Genomic DNA, 13,817 nt, shown 5'->3' with positions numbered 1-13,817 from the left:
CATCAAAGTTTATTTTGTATCTCGGACTGTTTTCCTCTGCTGTGCAGGAACCTGAATGGTCTGTATGTGACAATAATTCCTTGATCACATTCAAGGAGATGGCTTAGGGTGTAATCATGCAGCGAGACAGATCACAATTTAGACCTCTTCTGAAGTGGTTCAGTGTGATCTATTTCCTAGTGATCGCATGACATACAGGGACATGTCCTCTAGCCCAACCCTGATCCATGCCCAAGTGGATTTTTTTGGTCCAGCTGTAGGGCTTTCCCTTTTGCGGGTCAGGCTGGAGACAGACACATTGCTTTAAGAGAGACTGGTCAAAGCAGTCCTTTCCAATGCAACCAGGCGTGTGGCTTTGCAGCTCTCTGATCGCACCCTAAGTTACGACTGCACCGGAGCAAGCAGAAAATGGAGTATATGCTGATATCCTAGAGCCAGCTGAGATATGGTTAGGAAGCAAGGAGGATTAGCTTATCTATGGCCAAGTTTTCTATAGTTCAGTTCATAGAAAACAGTCATCAACACACATATTACAGAGACACCATTTAGAAGCAACGAGAAATGATGGATTGGTTGAAACAGAGGGCAATCAGGGCTTGGGATTGCAGAAATCCATGTAGTCCTCCTCTCTTTTCTACCACTCTCTGAATACTGCAGATCTTGAAGAAGATTTCATTGTGTGACTCTGCATTATCTTGATGTTACTTTTTCTGCTGCACGTTGCTTGCTCCTTATGAGTGCTAGTCCTGATGAGTATAGCCCTCATGAGGGAAGATGGGATTCTAACCATGTTGGCTAGGGTTGTTCTTCCCAAAAAGATCACATATCCAATAAGATCTATTCTGTTAGGCCCCGTCCTGTCAGATTTTGGATGGTTAGAAACAGTAATTGCCCCAGGCCATATTTACAGTAGCCATTTTTCATGAAGAGGAACTATATCATCAAAAAGAGGATCAATATGTCAAAAACAAACAACCACACAACAAATCTTGGTATTCTGGAACTACCAGAAAACATGAAAGTGGGAGTGAGTGAGTCTTTCAGAGGAAACAACACCTAATTGCTAAATGGGACCCATTGAATGCAGGAGGTCTCTCATGATTGTTATTGGGACGGGATTCTTTATGTACTCTGTTGCAGCAATGTTCGAGAATATTCCTGGAAATATTACAAGCTATGACAGCAAGAGCATTTTAAACTCTCTCCCCCCACCACCTCATTTGAGATGTCATTTTAAGGACTGATTGGCAGTTGGCAGGAATTAATGATAATGAACTCATTTTGGTATAAAATGAACCAGATACCATGCCGGCTGTTAAAACGTTTCAAATCTGGTTTCTTTCTCTAGTAAACATGATCCATCAAGCTCTGTCCATCTGCCAACCAAGAATAAACTTCTATATGGTTTGCAAGACTGAATGAGCGAGCAAGAGATTCTTGTCATAATAGTGTTGCTGTGAGTTACTGATTACAGGATCACTTCCCTGATCTCAGCAAGTAAGCTGGATGATGTGAAACTCGGGTCACAAGAGCAGCAGGTAACTTGAATGCAATAAAGAGGGAAAATACATTCAATTCTGCTCTGGGAACAGCTTTGGCCATTACAATATTCATGAATTCACACATGATTATACACAGATTGCAAAATGTTTGACAAGATGCACATGAAAACCCTTGCTTTTACTTTGTGTGTTATGATGAAGCTGTGTATACAGGACTTGCATGACTCAAATTTTTATCAGTTATAGATTCAAAGTAACAGGCAACAAAAAAGACTTGGGCTTTTGGTTGTGATCTTGTGCATTTTTGGCAGCTTCTGTAAAATTGTTCTTGGTGGAATTTATTTAAGTTGCCCAGCTTGGAACTGGTTTACAGCCAGTGTCATTGATTCAGTTTGGTGATGAGATTCAATCCCAGGGAAACCATGAATGTGCCATCTGCTAATAATATATTGACTTAAAATGCCATTTGTGGGTCATTCTTCTCTTCACCCTGGTGTAAGCCACTATGGAATGTGTACATTTAGGTAGACAACGAAGACAACAGACAGTAAAAAAAAAGTTAGATTCATTTGAAATGTGGTGTTAGAGGAGGGCTTTATAAATAACCACAGACCACCAGACAAGTTATGTGGATTTCTGGATCAAATAAATCCAGAAACTATCATTTTAGACTAAAATGATTAAATGAAGAATACTTTACTTTGGACAGATAATGAGAAGACAAGATTCTTTGGAAATAACAATAATACTAGGAACAGAAAGAGACCTTAAGTTCACGTACTGCCATTTCATGTTGGATCAGTTGGCTTTGGATCAGGAAATCACACCACAGCTCAAGCAACCCTATGTTGCCCACCTCCCTTCAAAGGGAAAGGGGGGCAAACTCAAAAAAAGATCCCTCTCCTTGTCCCCCATCTCCTTCTCTTTCCAGGAGGAAGTTTTCAACATTTTTCTAAAATGCATAGTGCATCAGTGCTGCCCTAACTAGGTCTGACTGTACATTGGTGGTGTTATAAAGAGTGTATTCTCCTCCTTTTCTGCCATAGGATGGAAGACCAGTAGCCACAGTGAATCTACGTATGCACACATATATGCACACACAGCTAATAACAATTCCCCCTCCTTACTTGCCTTGCTTCTTTTTTCTGTTGATTTTTCTACCCTCTAAACCCAAGACAGATCATTTGGTGGAAAGAAGGGAGAGGAATTAATGCATAAAGAAGAAAGTATGTTTCTTGCATGAACCCCTCCCCATTTTATTTTATTTCAAGTCAAAGTAGATAGCACACTCCAGATCCATTCCTTCCTGTGTTACACATAAAGCTACCATAGTTTTAACAAATATGAAACCTCACTCAAATTAGTGCAACCCATTATGACTAAACTTAACATTTAAATCTCCAGACTACTACATTTATCAAAATCTTTTCTATAGAAACATAATATTGAAAGTCTAAGATTACAGAGCATCAAAAATGTGAACAGTAATTTTGCAAAATACATCATAATTGATAAGTCCAATGATTCCATAATAGGATCATCATGTTCCGCCTCCCATCCGTTCCTCTTTTCCCTTGTTTTCAAGAAGTGCATGTAAGGGTCGCTTCATCTCTGATCACATATGGTTTTAAACAATTGCTGTTATCAACTTTGGGCTTCAGTCCACTTCTAGATGTTTCAATTAAGCAATTCAAAACACTAATTTTTCTGCACCACATTGTTTGGAACTTGCTATTGGTTCACCGGACTGAGGACCAACATTCGATCATCCTCATTGAAATGAGGTGTCTTGCTTTTGCCTTATGGCTAGGGATTATAACTGATGGGCATTTTAGACCTATCTATCTCTATGGATGATTTCCCAATGTGTTCCAATTTTTTGTTAGCATAGATCTCCAGTGCTGGTCTGGTTGTCGCCTGCTGGAGGAGAGCGGGTTTTGCCTGCCTCTCTTCTCCTGAACTCAGACTCTTGATGAATTGCATCCCTCTCTATTTCTCCCCACCATTAAAAAAAGCACCCTTCCCTCCTTTCAGATAAGAAGGATAAAGAGATACATTGGTGGTATTTCGTTAGGTCATTTATTTTATTTAACCAAAAAAAAAAAAAAAAAAAAAAAGGAGAGACACCGTGGGCCACTGAATAATGGCTATGGGCAAAAGACAGGGAAGGGGGCAGGAAGGAGAGTGTCATTAATTGAAAGGGGAACAAACTGGAGCGATCTAAAGACCTGTCTGGACTTTTCTCATAGGATAAGAAATGTCATTCAGTGTGAATGGAAAGATCACTCAAGTAAGAAGCAAAATAGATCACACTAAAGATAAGAACCTTTTAAGCACAAACCAGAGCACTTCAACATCCCCTGTCTGGACAGGCCCTCAGAAACATGTATTAATTTAGGACTTTCCCCTGCTGGTCACAAGCTATCAGTGACATCTGTTTCTGGCCCCAATGGTCTGGAAGTGGAAATGGGATTCTGCCTGAGTATCACCTAAAATTAGCTGCCAGAGCTGGCCATAGACATTTTGCTGCTTGAAGCAAAGAAAAAAATGGTGCTTCACAATTCCATCTGTATCAGTCAGCTGGCATTTTACTCAACACTCTAGAGAAGCAACAAACCATCATACTTGGTTGGGATCTGCAAGCAGACCTAGAACTCACACAAGGACTGGCAGTTTTGCCTGGAATCCTTAACAGTTCTGGACTGCAGTTCCTAGAATCTCTTAGCTAGCGTGGCCATTGACCATCAGGGTTGGTAGATTATGGGAGCAGCAATCTAAAAAAAAAAGAACATTTCTAAACTGTGCGCTGATGCTTATAAAAGTTTCTAAATTTGGCTCACTGGTCTAAGTGGTTTGGAGATTTGTCCTTGATGCCTTTGGTTGCCTCTGCTTTCTGCTTGCCTTTAGTGCCCAGGCTGTTTGATGGTGGTGCAACTCAAGAAGCATGAGGCTTTATGAACATGGTACTCTTCACACTTATACTGGCAGCTCACAGGATTAGTCTGTTAAGAGTCAACAGTAATCCAATTCCAGTATTCTTAGCACGGTAGAATACTTAGCTGGCTGCTTTGTTTCTCCCTACCCTGTCTTTTCATGTCTTTGGAGCACTGCATGGCAGTGACTTTAAACAAAATATGTTATTTTCCATTTGAAAGTTTGTTTGTTTGTTTTTACCCTTCCCCTCTCTTTAAAAAGGACCCAAGATGGCTTGCATCATTAAAACACAATACTTAATGCTAAAAACAGTAAGCACATATACAAAAACTAAAAAGAATCAAGCAAATATCACACTAAGATAAAGCTAAAGGTTCCCCTTGACATTTAGTCCAGTCGTGCTCGACTCCAGGGGGCGGTGCTCATCCCTGTTTCCAAGCCGAAGAGATCACACTAAAAGACAGTAAACAAAAGCAAACCAAAAACACATTCAAAGTAGTAAGGCACAACAGTCCATTGAAACACTCCATTCGGACAGCCAGTCACTAAGAGAAAGTGGGCCCGAAGATAATGGTCTGTGCCTGCTTGTGGAAGGACAGCAAAGATGAGGACAGACAAAGTTTCCCATCCTTCTGCTTGGGTTTGCTTAAAGCTTGGGCAAAAAGAACATCACAGATTATCCTAACCCCTCAATTGGCATGGTAGTCTATCTCCTGGGTCGCACTGCGAGTGACTTCATATATTGAAACACAAACACACCTCTGTCACATTTCTGGGAACCTGAGAGTAAACCTAAAGAATGCAAAATGCACCTTGAAGTCAGCAGTCTCTTTCTAAGCAAGATCAGTGCAAAAGAGACTTCACAGGTGCTGATTTCCATTTACTCTGGATAATGTACCAGTGTTTACTCCACCTGTTTAAAGATACCTGCCATGCCAGCTCTCCTCCCATTCCAGATGCTAATCTAGCAGGTGAAAACTCACATCATTGTTATTAATACAGCTGTGGGTGGGAGGCTCACAAAGCCATTTTTAACCATTAAGACAAGGGAGTGGAACTGTTTGTCTTCCAAGGAAATGTTTTCCATGCCCGTTTAATCCAGGTAAAGTATATGGTGCTAGATCTTCGGGCAGCCTTGGGTGAATGTCCTGATTATTGCTGGAATGAAGCAAAAGATCGGAGCAGGGCTTTGTACGCTCCGGTTCAGTCATACTCTGTGTTCGTTCTTATTAAAAGAAGCAAAAACAGAGCAGAACCGAGTGTTCTGCGAAACTAGTAATCAAATAGCCTGCAGCTAATGTTTGCTTTTTGGAATGTGATACAGAGCCATTACTTCAAGATTTATTTATTTTTTGACAACAGCTTTAGAGAAAAAGAGGGGGCCTAATAATAGCTTCTTAACCAGAGAAAGCGAGAAAGAGGAGAGACACGATAATTGAATATGGTTTTGATGGTCAGAATCTGCCTTTCTTCTACAGCTGTATTTTCACATTTGAGGCTTGTTCCTGCCAGCCATTGGGCAGTCATGATGACAACTTTTTGCATGCAATTGTCTGCATGTTTGTGCATTCAAGAGAGCAGTTCCCTTTTACTTTTTAGCTTCCTACATTTTAATCATGCTTCAATATTTACTCTTTCCTTATTGGTCATCAGCATCATAATCTTGTATTTTAAAGACAATTGCTTGTATGATATATTTATCGTACCTGGGTACTCGTACCTACAGTCCCTGGGTTTTGTGGTTGACAGCCCCCCCCCCGTCTCCTCTTTCACTTGTAGAAAAAAGATGAATTGAAGCTCATGGAAGCCTTTGTATGATATCCACTTTTTAAACAGGTCATAAAGAGGCCAGTGTTCCAGTTAACACAACCCAAATATCTATTTTTAAAAATGAAAACTGACATCTGGCCACTTCATTTTGTGGTCTTTCTCCTTCTCCTCTTCCTCTTCTGCCACATTTTGGGTTGTCTGTGTGGCCCTTGGAGATTCCAGAGAGCAGAAAATTGGCCTCTGGAAACTCCCCCCCCCCCCCCGCAAGATGTCCATCCCTGGTCTACAGCAATACTCCACATGCATGCTAATGATTAAGTTCTACTTACCAGGACTCTGAATTAGTGGTTCATTTGAACAGATGTGTTTTTCATGAGGAAGTTGGATGTGCTCGTTTGAAGCCTAAAGAAAATATATTTTAGAAGCACCCTATCTTAAAAGGATTGGATTGGACAAAAGAACACTCCTGGTTTATTAGAGTGATGCAGGCATGCAAGAGACTGTCAGGGCTGCCTAAGATCTTTTGCTATCTGAGGCCAAAGCCAAGGTATTCCCTTCTGCTCCAAATGCAGAAATAGTGAGCTGACAGTTGCATTTTACTGCAGTACTAATAGTGGAGCAGAATCCGGTATTGGTGGCAGCTGGTTTAGGAGAGCAGGACAAACCCTGAGACACACCCAGATCTGACCTCCAGCAGAGAAAGAAATGGTTGGGGGCCTTGAAAGGCATAGCTGGGGGACTGCTACTGCTCTCACACAGTGTCTGCTGTGGCACCAATACTTTGGAACCAACTTCGGGTAGACCTGCGCCTGGCTCCCTCCCCACATTGAAAAGGCACCTAACAACTTTGCTCTATACAGAGACCTCTCTTTTTTTGGCAATTCTTTTTTCTTTCTCTGTTTCATCGTTTATTTGCCTCACATTCTACATTTTATTATTTCAATGTCTCTTCAAGTTTTTTCTAACCAATCATCATCCTCATCATCCTCATCATCCTCATCATCCTCATCATCCTCATCATCCTCATCATCCTCATCATCCTCATCCTCATCATCCTCATCATCCTCATCATCCTCATTATTATTATTATTATTATTATTATTATTATTATTATTATTATTATTATTATTATTATTATTATTATTATTATTAATGTTTTGATCTTCTTTAAACCACCTAGAAAAGTGCACGGCCCTAATGGGATGGTATATAAATTTGAGACTTAAATAAATAAATAGAAATAGAACCCTGAAAAGGGTTGCCACAAGTCAGAATTCATTTAACAGCAGATAACAATTATTATTAGAGAACAAACAGCTGCATGCAGTGTTAGGTGGGCAGCCAGGACACAAACACACACATGACCACATGTACAATGCTCCAGACTGCTAGGGCAGGTTGTGGAAGAGACTTTCTTACCTGTAGCAGCACTACTGAGTAAGATCACTGGAATGAGGATGGGTTTAAAGGTTTCTTCTCCACCCTAGGATTGCTGGAAAAGGGCAAGCTTTTAACCAAGAATGGGAAAGGTTACATTTTTGAACTATAGTTTCCAGAATACCACAGCCAGACATGCCAGCTGAGGAATTACATGAACTGGTGTCCTGTCTTCTTCCATAGCAGGGATGACTGACCTTATGTACCCTCTCCTTCAGCACTCTTAGTTTTGCTGGGAAACAGAGTACAAAAGCAGAGTCATTCTCGGGTGCTCTAGTGTATTCCTTAACACAATAGGACTCGTGCTTGGCCACCAAAGAGCTGCTTGGCAGGCTGCAGCCGCCTAATTTTGCTTAGAAACAGGGTATGTGGGGATGACTCTCCTCACATGCCCTCTTTCCCAGAATTCCCAGTTACAGGAAACAGGCCATATAAAGGAAGCCATGACAATACACTGCCAGACAATATTTCCCCCCACAGAATTGGGCTTCACTTTGTCCACCAAAAAATCTTTTGAACAGGCTTGTTTATCCTTCTGTGGAGGATAAATCCTGATGTGATTTATGTGGCACAGTAGCAGCAATGGCAGTGAGGGGGAATAGTGAAAGACAGTGCACCTGCAGTGGGCCATATGGCCTTGAGTGTTCTCCACTGATAGACTAACAGCTTTAAGTAGGAGCTGATGAGACAGTGCCTTCTAATAACCCCCCACATTGAAAATGCCCGGACTATTAGTCCTCAGGGAACTTCCATATACACTCATACCATGGTATTCGGAGGAGCTGAAGGCTATGAAGTAGTTGTATTTGGAAAGAAAACACAAAGCTCTGTTCCAGCTTGGGTGCTGTTGACAGACTCTACAGGCATGTCCAGATGGTGTAAGGAAGGATTGGTTTGCTCTTTTTTTCTGGTGGCCACATGACAAGCTGACTAATTTGCCTCAATTTGCCCCCAGGGCACCCCAATTCATGTTTGGGTGGGGTGGGTAGGTTGGTGTGCTCTAGTTTAGTCCATTTCCAGTAGGTGTGATTGCTGGGAATGAACCAAAATCAAGCCTTGCACCTGTCTAAGCTGCCATGTTCTTTCCAGTTTAAATTTCCAGTATCGTGAAGTGGCTTAATAAATGAGCTGCTTTAGGATATCAGCACTTCTCTGGTACTCAGCAGAGGGACAGGGGAAGTGAAATTATTAAAATGTTTTGCATCTGCTAGACTATCACTGATATGCTAATTCACTTACTTAGTGTCTTAGAACTGCAGAGCTGGAAGAGACCCTATGGATCATTGAGTCTAGCCCCTGTGAAGGAAGAAGAGATTTAGATTAATTAATTTTTTCTTTGGCTTTGGGTGAAGTGCCAGTCAACAGCAGGCAGTTTCTTGACTGGCACTATGCACAAGGCAAATATTGTTTTTTAAAAATTTCAGACTAAGTGATTCAGCACATCAGCAATGGTCAAACATTTATTTTCTCTGTGTGTCTCCCCGTGCCCCAACTGATTCTGTTGTAGATAATTTGCCAGCAGGCTTGGGAGTTTGTGAGAAAGATTGCACACACCCCTTTTCTTAGCGTCCTGCTCCTTTGTCTCTGACTCCCTCTCCCTCTCTCCTCCTCTCCACACTTGGCATAGCCAAAGGGAAACGCAAAGGGCAAATGTGTGTCTGTCTGCTTTTGAACAGCAGTCAACTGCTTTTTTGCTCCTTGCACTGTCATGGGTAGCTTGCCCCTCTCTCTTTTTCTGACTGTAACTGCCCTTCCTGGCCGTACTTGAAACCATTGCCATTTCCCAAACTCTGACTTTGCATAAACTTGCCACTTACCAAAAATACGGTTGCTTGAGGTCAATATGCTATTTAGGCGTGGGGATTGCACCAAATGGCATATTGCTCCTCCCTCCGACCACAGTTGAACCTGCTTAGAACACACCATCATGCACCAAATGGGCCAGTCTAGATATGGCACAAGAGGGATGCATCCAGGGTTCTCTTCAGTTGTATTGCTTTGGGTAGATTCACTTTGTAAGTAAATCTGCTTACCTCCATGCAGGTCCCATGGGGGTCTGCACTTTGGACTCATGCCTCTTCTGGATATTACGATCAGTCAGGACCAGGCTTTACTAGGTGGACCTCAGAGGTGGTTAATGCCTCTCTGAAAAAGGATACAATTAAAAGGACACTGGTTAAAATTGTCTTTTTAAAAAAAGAAGAAAATAAATTAGAACCTTGGTAATTACCACACAGTTTTTAATGCACTATTCTTGACGTCTTGGCAGTTTTCAGTGCAATTGATCATAGTTTCATTCTGGATAGTAAAACGTAGAGCTGGGGGCCATGGTATTACATTATAATAGTCCTTTCTGAAGGGATGCATCTAGACTGTGGTGTCAGAGGACCTCTCTTTTGCTCCATGGCCACTGGCCTTTGGCATGCATCCTGCTCTATTTTGTCCCCCAAGTTCTTTCAACACCTATATGAAGCCACTAGTGGAAGCTACACTGATGCACAGACATTCTGTGCTTGAATGTTCACAGCCAGTCCATGCAGTATTTTTTGTTTGCTTAAACCTGATGTTGCAGGTCCTCTGTTTCACAGCAGGATGAAGCCTCTAGGGGGAAAAAAGCTGAGATGGAATTATTTTTGCATCAAGAGAACAAAATCCCACACACATACAAGGGCATGAAAAGTGAAAGAGTTATACTATTATCTTTGCTAGATTGTGGCAGAGGCATGCAAAGAATATCCTTTCTGAATTATTAGATGTGGATGGAATAGATGGTGCTACTGGTATGAAAAGAGACTCATGATACACAGCGATTGTACCGACAGATCTTAAGAGCTAGCCTTTGGCTGACAAAATCTTTATGCCTGAAACAAAGAACGGGCAAGGGGGATTAGCTCCTCATGGCTTTGGATGAGGCCTTGCTTACCTTGGGATAATTGTATCATAAAATAGTTCGACATTATCTACCCATTTGTCAGCAATAGGTTTTCAATGTGCAGCTACGTACATTGTTCCAAGGAAAAATAAGCTGGCTTTCTATTGAAGTAAATGTCCTTTACATAGGGAAGAAGGGGGAGAGGGAAAGAACACTTGCTTTGTAAAGAACTTTTTCAGCAGTGGTGGGAAAATGCCACCACATCCTCTGAACAGCAGTGTTCCGTACGGCCCCACGTCCGTGCCAAATAATGAATAGAGATAAGAGAACAGTGGGCAAATGCTTTTCCTTGTTCCTTTCGGCTCCTCACAGCTGTGCTGAAGCTGGGTCATCGTTACCAACAAATAAAAAGGACTGGAAACATTAACTCGGTGGAATCTTTGAAGGAGCTGGTGGCGATGAAGTTTGGGAAGCATGAACAAAGGGGGCCATTTAAGAAAAAGCTTGGCGCTTGGATTGATGTATGTTCTTGCTCTAGGGCTGCTCCAGGGCTAAGATGTGCTTACTTTGTAGACAGGGAAGGGGGTGAACCTCTTTAAGGACGTTGTTAGCTACATACTTCCTTCTGCTCTATAGCAAGTGGTAGTAGCTTGATGAAAATAACTACTTCTTCCATTCTTTGTAAGATTTCATGGCTCTTGTGGGAAGCCTGCAAATGGTGTGTCTTCATTTTTTTAGGACTTCTGCCAAGCAGGGAGCGTGCTTTTCTCTTCCCACCAGCAGGGCCAGCCTTGATCCTTGGTTGTTTTGACCGAGTAGGAGATGCTCTCCACAGCACCTCCAATGGCTTTGCTATGCTGGAAAGGAACCAGTACCAACAGAGTCATTGTGATCATATAGGTACCAATGAGTGTTGCTATGGGCACTGCTACAGAGGCAAAAAAAGGAGAAAAGTTGGGAGGGGGAGAAAGAGGAAAAACTAATAAAAAACAGGCTAAGTCATTGCTTGATTTTCTATTCAGGCCACTCTTGAGTACTGAAGCTATGGCCATCTGCCAGTGTTTGTAATAGGAGGTCAGTATGCACTGACATTCAGTAAATTGGTATTCTATGCCTCGGATTTGTGCTTTATGGATTTCTACTTTATTTCAAAAATATCAGCCTTGGACGGAAATCATGATTAGAAATCCACATGGACAAATCTGTGTCCAAAGACAAGCAGATGGTAGTGTTATCTTTCCATTCATCTGTCTGTCTGTCTATCACATTCTATAAATAATAATAATTTTATTTGCCTGAATAACCTGCCTGCCATAGCTACCAACTCTACTGCTTCATGGAAGATGTATATACTGTATTCACAAACACTTTCATTGTTTCCAGAAATGCCACCAGCAGGAGATAATCATGATAAGTAGATGAATATACTGTATTTAGAGATAGGAAAAGTTACTTTTGAGAACTGTTTTGAACTATAGCTGCTCCCAGAATCCCCCAGCCAATTTGGCCATTGAACCTGCTGGCTGGAGTATTTTAAGAGTTATAGAAAGATGGTTTTCCCAAATCCTGTATGTTATCTGCAATCCTGAAAAAGGCATGCATGCATAAGAATTGTTAACATGAGTGTGATTTAGGCTGTAATTCTCTGCATATTTGCAATGGAGTTAGTCCCATTGATTTCCATGGGACTTTATTTTAAAGTAAATGTGTAATGCAGACTTCTGCTCAGCTCTTAACTATGTGATCAAAGCAGTAGCCCTGCTCTTATGAAATTAATCTCATTTAGTGGAATTTCTCCCTCAATTAGCCTGTCTTCACATGGATTTTGATAGGATAGTGTATGCTCCACCTTCTCCAACTTGTGCCCAGAATCCTGATGATTTATGCCAGTATAATTTAAATTGTGAATCTCAACATGGCAAATTGCTGTTGTCTAATGAGGAGGTACCATTGCATTGCAACTGGGCACATGCTTTGTAAAATGAATAGGGCCTCATTAGTTAGTGGCATTTTGCTGTGGTAAGTTATGCAGTTTGACTTATGCATGCCTAAATCACCAACAGGATTCTGGCCCTTTCAAGCTCTACTGCACTTGATAAATGCATAGATTGTAATATAAGAGTCAATTGATTTTCCCCAGAATGCTCATGTTTGAATTATAATGTGGGGGGTGGGCAGGAAGCAATGAGAACTTAATGTTTTTCAAGAATTAGTTCACATTCTGTGCTTTGTGGGCAAATGCTAAGGCTCATGCCTTTAGTGGATGCGGCTATTTTTTCCACATATACTATTTTGCCTCTTAAAATACAACCCAAAATGTCCTAGTATGAATTAAGAACTAGGTCTGTTGTTTCTTTCTCTTAATAAGTCTCATGATCACGTTTCTTTCATTAAGTTTGGGTTCAATTGCTCTCCAGTCATGATGTGAAAAACATTCAGAGCACATTCAGGCTAAGCACAGTTTTATTAATTGACATTTCATGTCTGATAGTAGATGTATTCCATTTCCTCACGATGTGAACTTGTTACAGAGTTCAGACACTTATTATTTTTCAAGTTATTCCTGTGGAAAATGCCTCATGCTTCCAGTCTACCACATCAGTATTTGACTGTTCAAGACTTCGAGGCAGAAAGATTGTGTTGATGCCTCCATTTATTAGACTCTGACCTAGGGATGTGCCAGACCCATTCCTATGGTCATATCTGTGCTTCAGTAACCTTATGCAGGCATTAGGAACATGGTGAGTACTCAGATGTTGAAGGGATCATTATAGCCCCCCTTTCTGCATTGACAATTCTGTTGTCCTCCTAAATGTAGAGGGTGAGCAGCCTGAAGAGATAAAGCTTTCATCATTTGTGGTGGTTCTCCCTTTGTGTTGGGAACGTGGAAAATAAAGGTCCTGCCTCATGTAGAGAACTCCCATGGATAGTGGAGCTTTCCTTCTTCAAACTCATTAGCCCTCCACATGCAGCAGGGCAATGAAATTGAGGTGAAGGGGGTGGGACTGGGATACACCTCTCTACGTGTGAGGGTTCACCACAATTCCTAGCACCAGACAAGGACACTATTTCATGTTGGTCAGTGCTGACAGTGGATCTAATAGTTTACTTGCATTTGGGATGCCTGGATATCATATTCAACCAGTCATAAGTGTTTGAATGTCCCCTAAATTACCGAATGAAGATGTATGAGGATCAGACGTCCTGTTCAAGAGCTCCTGCACATGGTGGACCAATGCATAGAAAGGTGAGTTGGACCACAGCCACTCAGTTAGTTCATCCTTATATTCCACATTCTGCTG

The 13,817-nt window shown here is 41.5% G+C and overlaps 1 long non-coding RNA gene across 1 annotated transcript in view; it reads right to left on the bottom strand.

Annotated features, from left to right (window-relative positions):
• LOC140706876 (uncharacterized) overlaps positions 1 to 7,794 on the bottom strand; it is a 47,911-nt gene extending 40,117 nt beyond the window's left edge. Inside the window, exon 1 of the long non-coding RNA XR_013545222.1 lies at positions 7,626 to 7,794. This is a non-coding gene — a long non-coding RNA (uncharacterized LOC140706876). The remainder of the gene's footprint in view (positions 1 to 7,625) is intronic.
• Positions 7,795 to 13,817: the final 6,023 nt, after the last annotated feature.

The sequence above is a fragment of the Pogona vitticeps genome, chromosome 4 (genome assembly GCF_051106095.1).
Source record: "Pogona vitticeps strain Pit_001003342236 chromosome 4, PviZW2.1, whole genome shotgun sequence".
NCBI classification, from domain to species: Eukaryota; Metazoa; Chordata; class Lepidosauria; order Squamata; family Agamidae; genus Pogona; species Pogona vitticeps.
The sequence above is the reverse complement of the archived record's forward strand: the minus strand, read 5'-3'. Positions and strand labels throughout refer to the sequence as shown.